At 45.8% G+C, this 14,846-nt stretch overlaps 1 long non-coding RNA gene across 1 annotated transcript; it reads left to right on the top strand.

The window, feature by feature from the left end:
• Positions 1-213: 213 nt before the first annotated feature.
• On the top strand, positions 214-813 carry LOC110678657. Its single transcript, XR_002501812.1, has 3 exons — positions 214-409; positions 475-683; positions 740-813. It is a non-coding gene; the product is annotated as an uncharacterized LOC110678657 (long non-coding RNA).
• Positions 814-14,846: the final 14,033 nt, after the last annotated feature.

Genomic DNA, 14,846 nt, shown 5'->3' with positions numbered 1-14,846 from the left:
GTATCCGGTAGAAATCAAGACCAACATTTATTTATAATTATTGTTTTCTCGGGCCCCGTGCGTCGCAGCTAATATGTGAATAGTGCGCTGTGTTCATAAAAATCGTAAGAATGCAACGCCACACTAAAAAACTGATTTTAAAATCGCGCGAGTTGAGGCGCGTCGCGAGTCTCACTGGCGCGATCCGGTTTGGTGGCGGTGCGACAATACTAATGCCTCTTCGCTTTCCCAAGTTTTTCTAAGCCAACAGCAGAAAAACAGTTCATCTCATTCTAAAATGCGCTCGCGAGTTAACACACTATGGTCCTCTACAGAAAGTTCATCCGGCAGCATCAAATTTCACCCCGGATGACGGATTCCCATGGAGACGGTGTCCGACGGTGTTATCCAATTGGATTCTAATTCATCGGTAAGTGTTTAAAATGGTTTGTGCCAATCGAGATCCCAACATTTACGTGACAACATTCTCTCCAGGTCGTATGCAGTTTCAATAAACCGACTCGTCGTTTTCTGTGCATTGCCGGCACCAACAGGAATGATCTTCCGCAGCATCCATCGAGTGCATTTTGCCCCAGCTAAGATCCCAACGACGCCGGTGCCGTGCTAGGGTCATATGTTCCGGATAGAATGGATCCCGCCCACTGCTGATAAGAACAATAATTCGCTAGATTGACTTTGAAGAGGTACGTGGGAGTATCAGAATTAAAATATGCTTATTAACAAAACTGTTTCCTTTCAGAATTAATCATGTTTATGCTAATTACTGTGGATTTTCCAGTGGGCTCAACAGCCTTTCCTGCCTCAGAGAAGTCAGCCTTTCCTGTCTCAGAGACTCATTGAAAAATCAATTTGAATTGAACCAAAATTACTATTTTAGGCTTTAATTTATGTCTATCATTTCAGGTGAACAATATTTTTTTATATATGTTTAAATAAAACAAATCAAAATCATATGCTTCATTCTTGTCTTATTATTGAAACACAACAGTACAGTACAGTATAGGGTCAAAATACCGTAAAACACAGCATTACCAATACAGTATTTGTTTTTATTGAAATCCTATAGTTCAACAATTATGGAACTGTTTTCCTTACTGTAAATTAGGCAAAATATGGATATGGGGCCCAGATAGCCGTAGCGGTAAACGCGCAGCTATTCAGCAAGATCAAGCTGAGGGTCGTGAGTTCGAATCCCACTGGTCGAGGATCTTTTCGGGTTGGAAATTTTCTCGACTTCCCAGGGCATAGAGTATCTTCGTACCTGCCACACGATATACGCATGCAAAAATGGTCATTGGCACAGTAAGCTCTCAGTTAATAACTGTGGAAGTGCTCATAAGAACACTAAGCTGAGAAGCAGGCTCTGTCCCAGTGGGGACGTAATGCCAGAAAGAAGAAGAATGGATAGTATTTGGCTCATTTCTCAAACTGTAAACGAAAAAAAAAATGTTCGAAGAAATCGTTGTTTTTTTATGGTTACATAACTTAACCGCCCATTCCCCACATTGTATTTTGCTCAATTACAGTTTGATAGTCTGTCAAAACCGTTTGTGGAACGGTTGATTTATTGTTATTTTGAATGTTATACGAAACCATTCAGATATGATCGCAAATGGTTGTGAACAGTAAATGAAACAGTACCAATACGGTTCTGGATTATGCGGGATATTATTCAACAATAGGCGAATTATTAATCGTGTATCAACTGATTGTTGTAGCATTTAATGCAAAGCGTCTCTCTTGAGATCTTCCTTCTTTGGAACATTGGATGTTCTTCATACTTAACTTCTGTGCCCTCATAATTAAAAAAAATTTTAAATTTATTTTTGAGGCTAGGCTAGATTGCTGCAGTTGCAGTTACGACAAAATCGTGGCACCCAACCCACGGTCAAAAATTGAGCTAATGCTTTACAAAAAAGTAAAGACAGGCGTTCAAAAAGCATAAGACTGATAAAAGTGAGCTCACTCCATGGCGCCAAATGTTATACTCCTCATATTGCTGCATTATGAATTTACGCGAATAACTTTTCACAGCTACAAGCGTGACTTGGAGGGCGTTGGTCGGAAGTTAAAAACCATTCTATTATATTGTCTAGAATCGAAGATGACATAGGGAAAGTGTACCAGTTATGGCTATAGTGGTTCCCTATTTGGCCATATATGTTTTCTGGAAAACTTTTACATGTTGAATAATTTTGAATGTTTTAACATCGAGATTCATTCGATATCAAATTACTAGAACACACAGAATGATTAAACATTTGAAAATAATCAAATTATCACGTATGGCGAAATAGGGAATCATTATGTCCATAACTGGTATACCTACCCTACATTTCATATAGGCAGATCATTAGCCGTGTAGTTCCGGCGTATAGAATAGAACTACGGACGACCTGTTCCGGTGGTAAGAGTCCACCAAACGGGGTAACCCCAATTCAAGGTGTGATGCGAAAAACCGTGCTGAGGAATGAATGGTCGAAGGGGTGAAAAAGATGTTCGGCCGTTAACGGAGCCTGTGGGGCACCTGGGCACCCCTCACAGTATTTTGTCCCTTACCGCGTTAATGCAGGGCTCTGGCGTGGTGGACCTCTTTTCCCGTGCTACTCGTGGGATCCAATCATGAATACAAACTTAAACCAAAATCAAAATAATAGTAGTAGTGCAGGTAGTAGCAGTAGTAGGGAAGCGAACCCCTTCGCAAGAAGTGGGTTAGCTAGGTCTCCGTTGAGGAGAGCGGAAGCAGGAGGAGGCAGCAGTGCACGTAGTGCCAGTGCTGGAAACCATATTTCATCCCCGGCTAACGCATCGGGTGAGGTTATGGATGGAGCGTGGTTGATGAGGGCCATCAATAAAAGTAGAGATGGGCTCTCTGCGATGGAAGTGGCTGCACAGCAGCTCGACTCCATAATTGACTTTGCGTCCTCGAAGTCTAACATCAGCAAGGACCTCAAGCAGGCCCTGTTCAGACTTCGTAAGTCGATGTTCGCGGCCAAGCAGAACCATGCTGAACCCATGGCGACTGTGGCTGCGGCAGAACCCGTGAAATTGAAGGTGCCGAAGTCTACCCAGACGGAGCCCTTCGTCTTCGCGGGTAGCCCCAAAAGTGCGGAAGCGAATGCTTACAACAAGCAATCGCAGAAGCGCGCGAGGCAGCCGTCAGGGGAGGAGCTACCCGGCGGCGCTCGCAAGGCCAGGCGGATATTAACCCCGAAAACCGGCAGAAGTGCTGGAAAATCGGACCCCAGCCAGGCGTCCCGGAAAGCCGAGAAGGGTGGGCCCGAAAAGGCTGGCCCCTCACGGAGTGATGGGAACAGGGGGTTGCGACCTTTGAGAGGTCCTCAATCACCACAGGTTAGGGCGGATCAGGGGGGGGACGCCCCCTGGACAACAGTAGTGAGAAAGAAGAAGAAGGAGAAGCAGGAAGTTCAGGAGCGCAGGGATACCAGGCCTAAGAAAAGTAGGAGGGTAGGTGCCAAGCGCGAAAAGGGTGATGCGATCATCATCAAGACGGAAGAGTCCAAGTACTCGGAAGTCCTGAAGGCGATGCGCAGTGACGCGAAGCTCGCAGATCTTGGAGCCGACGTACGCAGTGTCAGACGCACTCGTACAGGTGAAATGATTCTCGAGCTTAAGCGCGACAAGGAGCGCAAGGGCGCCGCCTACAAAAGTTTGGCGGAAGAGGTCCTTGGCGAGGGTGTCGAAGTGAGGGCTCTGACGCAGTCAGTGACTCTGAAGGTGATGAACCTTGACGAGATCACCAACGCAGAAGAGCTCGTCACAGCACTGCGGCAACAGTGCGAGATTCAGGTGCCCACCGCTGCCGTTCAGCTACGGAAAGGTCCGGCAGGTACTCAGGTGGCCTTAGTACACCTACCTGTGGCGGACGCAAATAAGTCCGCTAAGGTAGGCAAGATCAAGGTTGGTTGGTCAGTATGCTCACTGAACATACATGAGCAACCGGTGATCTGCTTTAGGTGTAGGGAACCAGGACACAAGTCCTGGGGCTGTAAAGGCCCTGATAGGACCAAGTTGTGTAGGCGTTGTGGTGAGGAAGGTCATAAGGCACTAGGCTGCAAGAACCCTCCCAAGTGCTTGATTTGTTGCGGCAAGTCCGTGAACAACAATCATCCAACGGGAGGCTCAAGGTGCCCGACCTTCAAACGAGCCATTAACGAAAAGTCACAGTGCAGGTAACGCAGCTGAACCTGAACCACTGTGACGCAGCTCAGCAACTGCTGTACCAGGCAGTTGCTGAGTGGGGGACGGACATCGCCATCATATCGGACCCATACCGAGTACCCGCCGGCAACGGCAACTGGGTCGTGGATGGATCCGGAAAAATGGCGGCGATATGGACGACGGGTAAATACCCCGTGCAGGAGTTGGTGTCTACTACCTACGAGGGCTTCGTGATCGCCAAGGTAAACGGGGTCCTCTTTTGTAGCTGCTATGCGCCTCCGAGTTGGTCGACCGAGCGGTTCACGCAGATGCTGGACTGCATGACGACCGTGTTGACAGGGCGAAGGCCAGTAGTAATAGCGGGTGACTTCAATGCCTGGGCCGTGGAATGGGGAAGCCGCATCACGAACCAGCGAGGTCAAATCCTGCTAGAGGCACTGGCCGTGCTAGATGTCGATCTGGCTAATGTTGGTACCAAAAGTACCTTCAGCCGAAACGGAGCGGAGTCGATTATCGACGTTACTTTTTGTAGTCCTGGCCTAACGAGTAGTTCGAACTGGAGGGTAGACAATGCCTACACTCACAGCGACCACCTGGCGGTTCGCTACAGTATCGACTACAACAACAGCAGGCAGCGCGTAGAGGAAGCGGCTAGGTCACGGCCAAGCCCTCGTAGGTGGAAGACATCGTACTTCAATGACGAAGTACTTAGGGAGGCGCTCCGTCGTGAGCGTAACCTACTCGGCCTAAGCGGGGACGAACTGGTAGCGGTGCTTTCACGTGCGTGCGATGCGACCATGCCTAGGAAAGTCCACCCTAGAAATGGGAGACCACCGACGTACTGGTGGACTCAAGCAATTGCGAACCTGCGCCGCGCCTGCCTACGGGCCAGGAGGCGGATGCAGCGAGCACGTACCGAGCAGGAGCGTGAAGAACGACGGGCGGTGTTCACCGCTGCCAAAGTCGCGCTGAAGTCCGAGATAAGGGCAAGCAAAAAGGCCTGCTTTGAGAGACTCTGTCAGAGTGCCAACGTGAACCCGTGGGGTGATGCCTACAGGATCGTTATGGCGAAGACAAGAGGTGCAATTGCTCCTACGGAGCAATCTCCACAGATGCTGGAGGGGATCATCGAGGGGCTCTTTCCGCGCCACAACCCTAGCCCATGGCCTCCTTTTGTAGGACAGCCGGGGATTGGGGCTGGCGATGAGGATAGAGTAACCGATGAGGAACTTGTAGGGATTGCAAAATCCCTAAGCATGGGGAAGGCACCAGGTCCGGACGGAGTTCCAAACCTGGCCCTCAAAGTCGCAATCTTGGAGGCTCCCGGTATGTTCAGATCTGCTATGCAGATATGCCTGGACGAGGGAGTATTTCCAGATGCGTGGAAGAGGCAGAGCCTGGTACTATTGCCAAAGGCGGGGAAACCACCTGGTGACCCGTCGGCGTATAGACCAATATGCTTGATTGACACGGCGGGGAAGGTGCTCGAGAAGATCATCCTCAACAGACTGTTGAGGTACACTGAGAGTGTAAATGGTCTCTCAAGCAACCAGTTCGGCTTCCGGAAAGGGAAGTCCACCGTAGACGCTATTCTGACGGTTAAGAAAACCGCTGAGATAGCACTCCAGCGTAAGAGGAGGGGGATTCGCTACTGCGCAGTAGTGACTCTGGATGTAAGGAACGCATTTAATAGTGCCAGTTGGGCGGCTATTGCCGATGCGCTCCTGCGTCTGGGGATACCCGAGTACCTGTACAAGATTCTCGGAAGTTACTTCCAGAATCGGGTATTAGTCTATGACACAGAGGTGGGTCGGAAGTGCTTTCACATAACCTCAGGAGTCCCGCAAGGTTCCATCCTGGGCCCGGTGTTATGGAATGTCATGTATGACGAGGTGTTGAGATTAAAATTCCCGGCGGGTGTGGTCATCGTTGGCTTTGCCGACGATATTACGCTGGAGGTCTACGGTGAATCGATCGAAGAAGTGGAATTGACTGCAGCCCACTCGATCGCAATTGTGGAGGAGTGGATGAGCTCCAGGAAACTGGAATTGGCTCACCACAAAACTGAGGCGGTTGTTGTCAACAACCGAAAGTCGGTGCAGCAAGCGGTGATCAGTGTAGGCGACTGCACGATCACTTCGAAGCGCTCCGTCAAACACTTGGGGGTGATGATCGACGATAAGCTTACCTTCGGTAGCCACGTCGATTATGCCTGCAAGAGAGCCTCCACAGCTATTGTGGCACTGTCCCGGATGATGTCCAATAGCTCTGCGGTGTATGCCAGCAAGCGAAAGCTTCTGGCCAGTGTCGCCTCGTCCATACTGAGGTATGGTGGCCCGGCTTGGGGCACGGCCTTTAGTACCAAGAGCTACCGTAGCAAGCTAGAGAGTACTTATAGGCTAATGTGCCTGAGGGTTGCGAGCGCGTACCGTACCGTGTCACACGATGCACTCTGCGTCATCACCGGTATGGTGCCTATTGGTATCCTTATCATGGAAGACATAGAGTGCTTCGAAATGCGCGGCACAAGAGGCATACGCAGGACTGCCAGACTGGCCTCCATGGTCAAATGGCAGCGTGCGTGGGACAGTTCCACCAAGGGAGTGTGGACTCACAGGTTGATTCCGAGGTTAGATATCTGGGTCAATAGGCGCCATGGGGAACTAACATTCCACCTGACACAGGTCCTTTCGGGCCATGGTTGCTTTAGACAGTATCTACACCGTTTCGGTCATGCGGGTTCTCCCGAATGTCCAGTTTGTGCAGGTTTAGAGGAAACGGCGGAACACGTTTTGTTCGTGTGCCCGCGTTTCCGCACAATGCGTGACCGCATGTTAGCCACATGCGGTCGGGACACGACTCCGGACAATTTGGTCCAGAGGATGTGTGAAGACGAGTTTGGCTGGAATGCCGTTTCATCGGCTATCACCCACATCGTCTCGGAACTGCAAAGGAGGTGGCGAGTGGACTCGAGGAGTGGCTAGTGCAGACGCTAAACAACAGGTGGTCCAAGGGTTCGCAGTCGGCTACGTAGGTCATACCGGTGCCCTACGGTCGAAATCGACCCTTACAGCGATTAAGTGGCCGCGGGGAGAACATCCTGGTAGCGCTGCTGTCGTGGCGCCGGCCTACTGGGTGGATACGAGCCTCTGGTTGTTCGGGGCAGGTGGAGGCCCCTTCGTCAGCAATCCCAGCTGGTGCTAGCTGATAGGGCCTGAGCCTTCAGTAGGTCAAATTGCGAAGCCCGCAGTATCAGTTCTTGATACCTGCGGTGCAGCTGGGCGCGGGCGTAGTGGTCGACCCTGCCCGCTTTCAGCGGACAACGGGAGGTGAGGACCACCTGGGAAGCTGGCAAAGCGCCAGCATGCTACCTTGGTGGACCCCCCTAAGCGTGTCATCGATGTTCGTTGCTGCATGGCTACGCAGCTAACCTGGAGGATGCGATGTGCAATAGCCCCTCTCCGAAGCAATGCCTTCTTGGTGGTCCCGGAGAGACGAAGGGTTTGGCGGCAATGGAAATGGTTTAGTGGGTCGGGGGTGTAGTCCTGTTTACTGTTTGCATGTAGTAAATGGTCCCTAACCCCACACGGCGTCTGTTGAGCAGATTATCCCCCCATTGCTTAGAAGAAAAAAAAAAATAATAGGCAGATCATTATCAAGCCAAAAGAGAACAATAATTTGAGGAAATGTTTTCTTCAAATTATGCCAAATGGCCGTTATGCCAAATGGCCATTATGCCAAATGGCATTATGCCAAACGGCATTATGCCAAATGGCATTATGCCAAATGGGGTAGAGCCCCCCCAAGGACTATCTAAATATCTTCAAAACCATATGACCATATTGATCAATATTGATACAGGTCCTCGAAATAGAAGAGTTTTTTGAGGGCTTGTGGAAAAATGGTGCAAAAATATCGAAATACAAAAAAGCTCTCGCTGTTTGAAATTTTTTTGTAGTAAAAAAATGAAGCTGCCGGTAGAGGGTTTAGGTGTGTTTCGGGTTTTTTGAATTTTCGCTCTTGTGGTTCTGTATGAGTTTTGCCACATTTTTCATAGAGCATTCTAAAACCTTAGCAATTGGCAAAGGAACCTTTTTCTCCATACCTGCTAGGACTCCAAAATGTGTAAAGATCAAATCTGTAGCGCTCCCTGTAAATAAAACCATTTCTAATTATCAGTTTAAATAAAATTAACAACATTTTTTACAATTGCTCTGTTTTTTCTCTGTCTAAAACTAGGTGGGTGCTTCAAATTTTCTGTCAATTTGCGAACTCTTTTTTTATGTTCTTTCTGATCTTTTGTCACACATAAACAAAGTTTGAAAAAGCTTTATTTACACGCCTGACCTATTTTTGAAACTATTTCTTATTGAATGGAACAAACTTTAAGTGTATAGATGCATTGGTTTTAAAGTTTTCGTTGTTTGTATTTTACAAATGAAGTTTATCACAGTCCTTATAAGTTATCTGAAATAGAAGCATGGAACGGGCTCACCAATTGATAGTCCATCGTTGATAGGACAGTTACCAATCGCTTTCTATTTCGTCACCGGCACCCTCAACACACAAAAATTCGCGATACTTTTTTCGCATTCGCACACCGCGAACCGGCCACATTTGCAGTTCTATGGGTCTAAAAGCTTGCCAAATGTGTAAACATGGTAAAGAGAGAATAAAAAAAAGTTTATACGAGCAACTGACACTGTCAAAGATATGCAATTAGTGCGGAATTAAAAGGTACAAGGTACTCAAATCTACTTTTTTATTCTCTATTGAACTTTCGGAGGGTTTTAATTAATCAAAAAAAAAAAAAAAAGAATAGTAAAAAGATTGAATGCTTCTAAATGCTTCATCGTCATAGTTTGGCTTGTTCAAGTTTACTGTTGACCAAGCTTCAACTGCATTTAACGTAACTGTCATTTGTTCTAAATGAGCCAAAAACGCCACTGGTTTTCAGTTTCCACACATCGATTAAGTGTAGGATAAAGCTATTTGACCGTAATGTATCGATTTCTACAGGAAACCGTAGAAATCGCATCTGTTTCATTATTAATGTGCTAACCATTTACATTTCTTCTGGAACCATGTGGGATATCATGTTGCCGCCATCCTTGCATTGATTTGCTTTAACACAATATTCCGTTCGGAGATGAACTTTGCAATAGGTGACATCATGGAGCTCTTGGGTCGTGGCACTACGCTTTAGTGATGAAAGCGGGAAGTTAAATGACGATATAGCCGGTGCACACCGTTCTTGTCCACTGCAGAACATAATGTAATGGGAGACGGAGTGAGGATGCTCTAGCGTGATGAAACATTATTTGTCTGATAACACTGGTCGACATACGCGTAAAAAATCGTGTTACAAAAGAGTGTGTGTAGTTTGATAAGAACTTAGAAAATTTAATATATCTTACACGGAATACCAATATTAGAAAAGTTTTAGGATAGCTCCATAAAAAAAAATGGTAACTCTGAGCGCTATCACGCTTGTGCTGTTTACGACCAGCGAGGTTGCAATCTTACATAACACTCAATAGCAGTGATGGAAAGTGGCGAACGCTTCATCTGAACTGGAACAAAAACAAAACCAAACGCTCCCGAGCGTCAGAGCGCTGGCTTACTCGCATCTGTCGACTCCCGAGTAACTGAAGCAAAAAGTGATTCGCGAACGTGTTCGGAGCTGCTCAGAGTCATATTGTGCTTTTGGGAAAAAAAGCTGCTTACCCTCCGAGATTTATGGTTTTCAAGGGCTTTGGACTACAAACGAGTAGTTTACTGTCGATATGATGGTTATACAATTAATTTGTCTGTCAAAACCATAATAAATCACACCTTGCTCGGTTACTCGCGAGTAAACGCTCGCGAGCTTGTTGCTACTTCTTTTGACATGTTCTCCCGAGCAGACGGGTGCGGGCTTACTCACACCTAGCTAGATCCCGAGTCTGTGATGTTTGTTATGCGTTGGTATACACTCGTGAGCTGCTTCGTGATGCGAACTTTTTCAGCACTGCTCAATAGAGGAGCTCAAAACGCATTGAAAATTTTTTTTTCAATGCAAAGTGCTACAGTGAAGGTTTGCTTTTCTTGATTGCTTTTTCTACTGTCGTTCAGTGTAATATGTAAAGAACAGGAGTTGACCGTATTGACCAACAGTGACCGTGTGACTGGTCGTTGTGCAAACATTTACTAAGGACTGTGAACTGTATGATAGTTGGATGATTTGGCATTGGCGAGTTGGATGATTGGTGGAAAGTTGAGTTTTATGTATGGAAATATTTGCGATATTTATTTGCTTTGGCGTTTAAAAGATGTTTGTAATGTAGCGCGTCAAGGATAATTTATGGTACAATAATATTTTGAATTATTGATAAATTTGGTAAAATACTGGTCTATCAATTTCCGAATAAAATATTCGAAAAGCCTTTCAATTCAATAAAAAAGATGCTTCGACAGAGGTAGCACATTTTGATTACACCCAGCAGCAAAAAAAAAGTTCAAAGATGGTTTTTAGCTATGTTTTTAATTAAGAATAAATTCAAACATTTATCTACAATCTATCCATATCAATAAAACATGAATGCCCAACTAACATTTAGTGCAAATGTAAACATTCTCTAGGCCCTCTTTATACGGCTTTATGCTAGGTAAAGGTGCTGTACATACGAACGAAAGCTTCTATGCGATCCTTTTACCAACAAATCTGGCGAATCTACTCAGCTACTTTTAAGCTGTGTTGGCAGCTCTTATTCATACCGATCATTGCTCTATCTCGACAGTTATACGACAAGTAGCTGTGTAACATCTTCGGAAGGCGCTTTCTCAACCATTTCACAACTGTTGAATAATTATTATACAGCTTCGCTGTATTATCGATTAAATATTATTTACAAGCTGTTTCACAGCTTCCGGACTTAATATCATAAGTATCTGAATTTAATGTTCCCAACGTTACCTGCCACCGCTTGGAATCGAACTCACGATCTCTGCATCCACAAGTCTCGACGCTGTCCTTGTTGCCACCACAGTCTATATTGAAAGGCAAAGAAAACCCACCGTTTTGTTCTACATCGAAAACGGTTCACACAATATCTTATAATGATCGTAAAAGATGCCATAGCCGCGCTTACACCACTTCATCAGGCTGTAAAAGGGTGCGAAACGTCAGACGCAATGTTTAAATCCAACAAGCTGAGTAGATGCGCCACCAGTTCTTATTTTACAGCATACTGCTGTATGCTCGCTGTATAGCTAACGACAAAGCGCTTCTTAAATATATATTGAGCAGCATAGCAAATCATATTGTATAGAAGCAGCCGGATTGATGATGGCGAGTTTTATTCCACATCATAAGGTTGCTATCTTTTACGGTGTTGATTTACAGCTTAGTGAAAGCAGCAAAAGCGATAACTGACGAAAATTATTCAGCTAAGATTTGTAGCTGCAAAACGTTTGCGTTACAGCTGTATTAACGCTAATCGTTCTATTTTTGACAGCTTTCATTTTTTGCTGCGTTTGCTGCTTCAATTCAACTGTTATACAGCACAAAGCAAATAATCTTGGCTTATAGCGCTAAAATTGTTAGTTGGGCGGTGTTTGTATTTCACAAGTCGGCTCGCGGTCGGGTATTATGTTGATGATTTGTTTTTCTGCTGTTTATTAGTTTTGAAATGTAGCTCAAAGATTTATAACGAAACAAAATACATTTTTAGAAATGAGGAAGTCATGGCTGTTATGATTTGAATTGAATTTGGCAACACTGTTCTTGTTTGGTATAATAATAAGCTATCTTGTTTACCACACACGTGTGCTTTATTCGTACTCCTAACATTTGGCAACGAAAATTGGGGCTACGCAGTGGGGCGACGAAAAGCCCACGAAAAGCTCGCGGAGCTGACGTTCTTAATCGATGTGTTAGTGAAAGGCATCTGTCAGAAAAAGTCGAAAAGCAGGGGAACAGTGTAAACGCCAAAGTAAAAAAGTGCGGAAAAGTAAATAATGGAAACCCCGAAACCTACGTTGCAGCCGTTTGATACGCGCGATTCTTCATCGATCGGGACCAGGTGGCGAAAATGGAAACAAGCCCTGGACTTGTACATGGATGTGAATTGTATATCACTACCTTCCCGAAAGAAATCGTATTTGCTGCACTTTGCGGGCTAAGTACAGGATATTTTCTTCGATTTGCCCGGCAACGATGCGGCTGCCCCTGCTGGCTCTGACGCTTATCGCGAGGCAATCAGACTCCTGGAAAATCACTTCACGCCGATGGCGAGTGACCCGTATGATCGTTACGTTTTTCGCAGCCTCAAACAAGAAGAGAATTACTTGTCCACAGTATGTGGGCTGGTTGAGAGAACAAGGTAGGCTCTGTGATTACGGTGCGTCTCTGGATATGAGAATCACCGAGCAAGTTTTTGACCACTGCCGGATGAATAAGCTTGGAGAAGTTATTCTTAAGAAGAAACTGATGATTGTGACAGATATTGTTGAAGAGGCTCGGATTTTCGAGACGGTTCGACGCAATCGAGAACAAATGGTGACTTTGACGGTTCCTGCGGAAACAGAAGGCCTAAACCAAGGTATCTAGAAGGGAGGTAGCCCAATGTGTCAGATTTCCCATTCCGCCATTTTAAAATGCCAAGTGACAGCTGGCGAGTTTGTTTTGGTTGTTTGGATATCAGATGCATGGCGTGACAAAGTAGGTATAGAATGTTTCTTTTACACCCACATCTGTGTGGTGTACGCGGCAAAGTATCTGAATTTACTTCACTGTGTAATGCACTGATAGTAGAATGACTTAACTTACGAGATAAAGTTACAAGAATACAACCGTCATCGTCAGACGGCGACACCGTGGCGCATCCTCTCTTCCATCTGTAGACCATCGGTGGTGGGTGGCTCTAACCCGCTGCACTATTCGAAATTTCCACATTTACATGCATTACATGCAATTGTAAACCAATTTTTCAAATAATCTGTTTTTCTTCGACACAAAACACCGGAATACTACATTAAAGACGAAAATTTGATTCGCGACAAAATGATGGAGAAAATTTTCACTTCACTGTGTTTATGTTTGTTGGAATAAACATTCCCTAACAACCCCATAGAAACGGTTGAGTACACAAACCCGCCAGCTAGCCAACTCGCCAGCTGTTACTTCCGCCTTCCCCGCAGCTAATCACACCGCGCACCCACTGACTGCTAAGGTCGGTGAACCTGTCATTATAATAATCTTGGCCTAAACCAAGTGAGACAAAGCAACAAAAAGGAGGTGTGCTTCCGTTGTGGCCAAAAAGGGCACTTTGCGAATAATAAGACCTGCCCGGCTCGCGGAAAGGAGTGTGACAAATGCAAGCTGATTGGTCACTTCCGCAAAATGTGGAAGACGAAGTCTGGAAAAAAGAAAACTACATCGAAACGCAAGCAAGTACTACAAGTGGCTTCTAGTGGCAGCAGCGATGGTTCGGAACCGGATGACTGCGAATCGGAAGATGACGGATGTGGCAGCGAGATACAGCAAATATGTGCGGTTGGATCTGAACATGAAATGGTGACGTGCTACACGGGCGGCGTGAAAATGGACTGGATCGTCGATTCTGGGGCTCACGTCAACGTCATCAGTCGCAAGACTTGGAAGGATCTCAAAAAGAAAGGATGTAAGGTCAGCAGTATACAGAAATCAAGCAAGGCTCTGCGCGTTTAAGGAGACGGATCATTGAAGGTATATAAGGTGGTGAAGGCGGATATTGCTACGAAAACGAGGACTGTTCATCACAAGATCTACGTAGTGGATTCTCCAAAAGGCGGTAACCTGTTAAGCAAGCAATCATCAATGGACTTGAGCATCTTGGAGATCCACGTCACCGTATTGGCCGAGCGCAAATGGCGAGGTCAAGTGGCAGAATCAGTCGATACTGAAGGTACTTCGAATAAGCAAACAGCGTGGTACGGATTGGAAGGCAGCTATTCAGGATTATGTCTACATGTACTCCCTGACTCCGCATTCTGTAACGAATGTCGCACCGGCACAACTGATGTTCGGTCGAAGATTTCGTGATCTTATCCCGCACTTCCAAGCAAATATATTGCCGACGATGGAGAGCTACGTGACCGCGATCGTACTGTGAAATTTAAAACTAAAGAAACTAATGAAAAATATTGAAACTAATAAAAATATTGCACCACAGAATAAACTGGACACAGCTTTCCTTCCAACGCCAGCTCGTATAGTCCGCCGAGAAAACAGCCTCGTACTGGAAACTCCGGATGGTAATGTCTACAAGCGCGAAGTGTTGCACGTAAAATCTGCCAAGCAACATTCCAACCAAGATGATCCGGGCGAAGCACCGCAAGCTGTCGAGAAGGCAAGACCCCAGCGTAACAGAGCTCAATCCAAGAGATTCAAGGACTACGCGTTGAACATTTGAAGCAGTTCTACGTAACGAGAAATTAGTTTTGTTATTTTTGTAAGAGAAAAGTAGATGTGTTATGATTTGAACTGAATTTGGCAACACTGTTCTTGTTTGGTATAATAATAAGCTATCTTGTGTGCTTTATTCGTACTCCCAACAATGGCCGTGTTACAATACTATAGTCGACGCTAATAAAATTCAGCACTGATGGTCTGATGCCAAATCATTCCATTTTGTTTCTGCTAA

The sequence above is a fragment of the Aedes aegypti genome, chromosome 3 (genome assembly GCF_002204515.2).
Source record: "Aedes aegypti strain LVP_AGWG chromosome 3, AaegL5.0 Primary Assembly, whole genome shotgun sequence".
Classification (NCBI taxonomy): Eukaryota; Metazoa; Arthropoda; class Insecta; order Diptera; family Culicidae; genus Aedes; species Aedes aegypti.
Note: the sequence above shows the minus strand (reverse complement) of the source record. Positions and strands in the feature narration are given on the sequence as shown.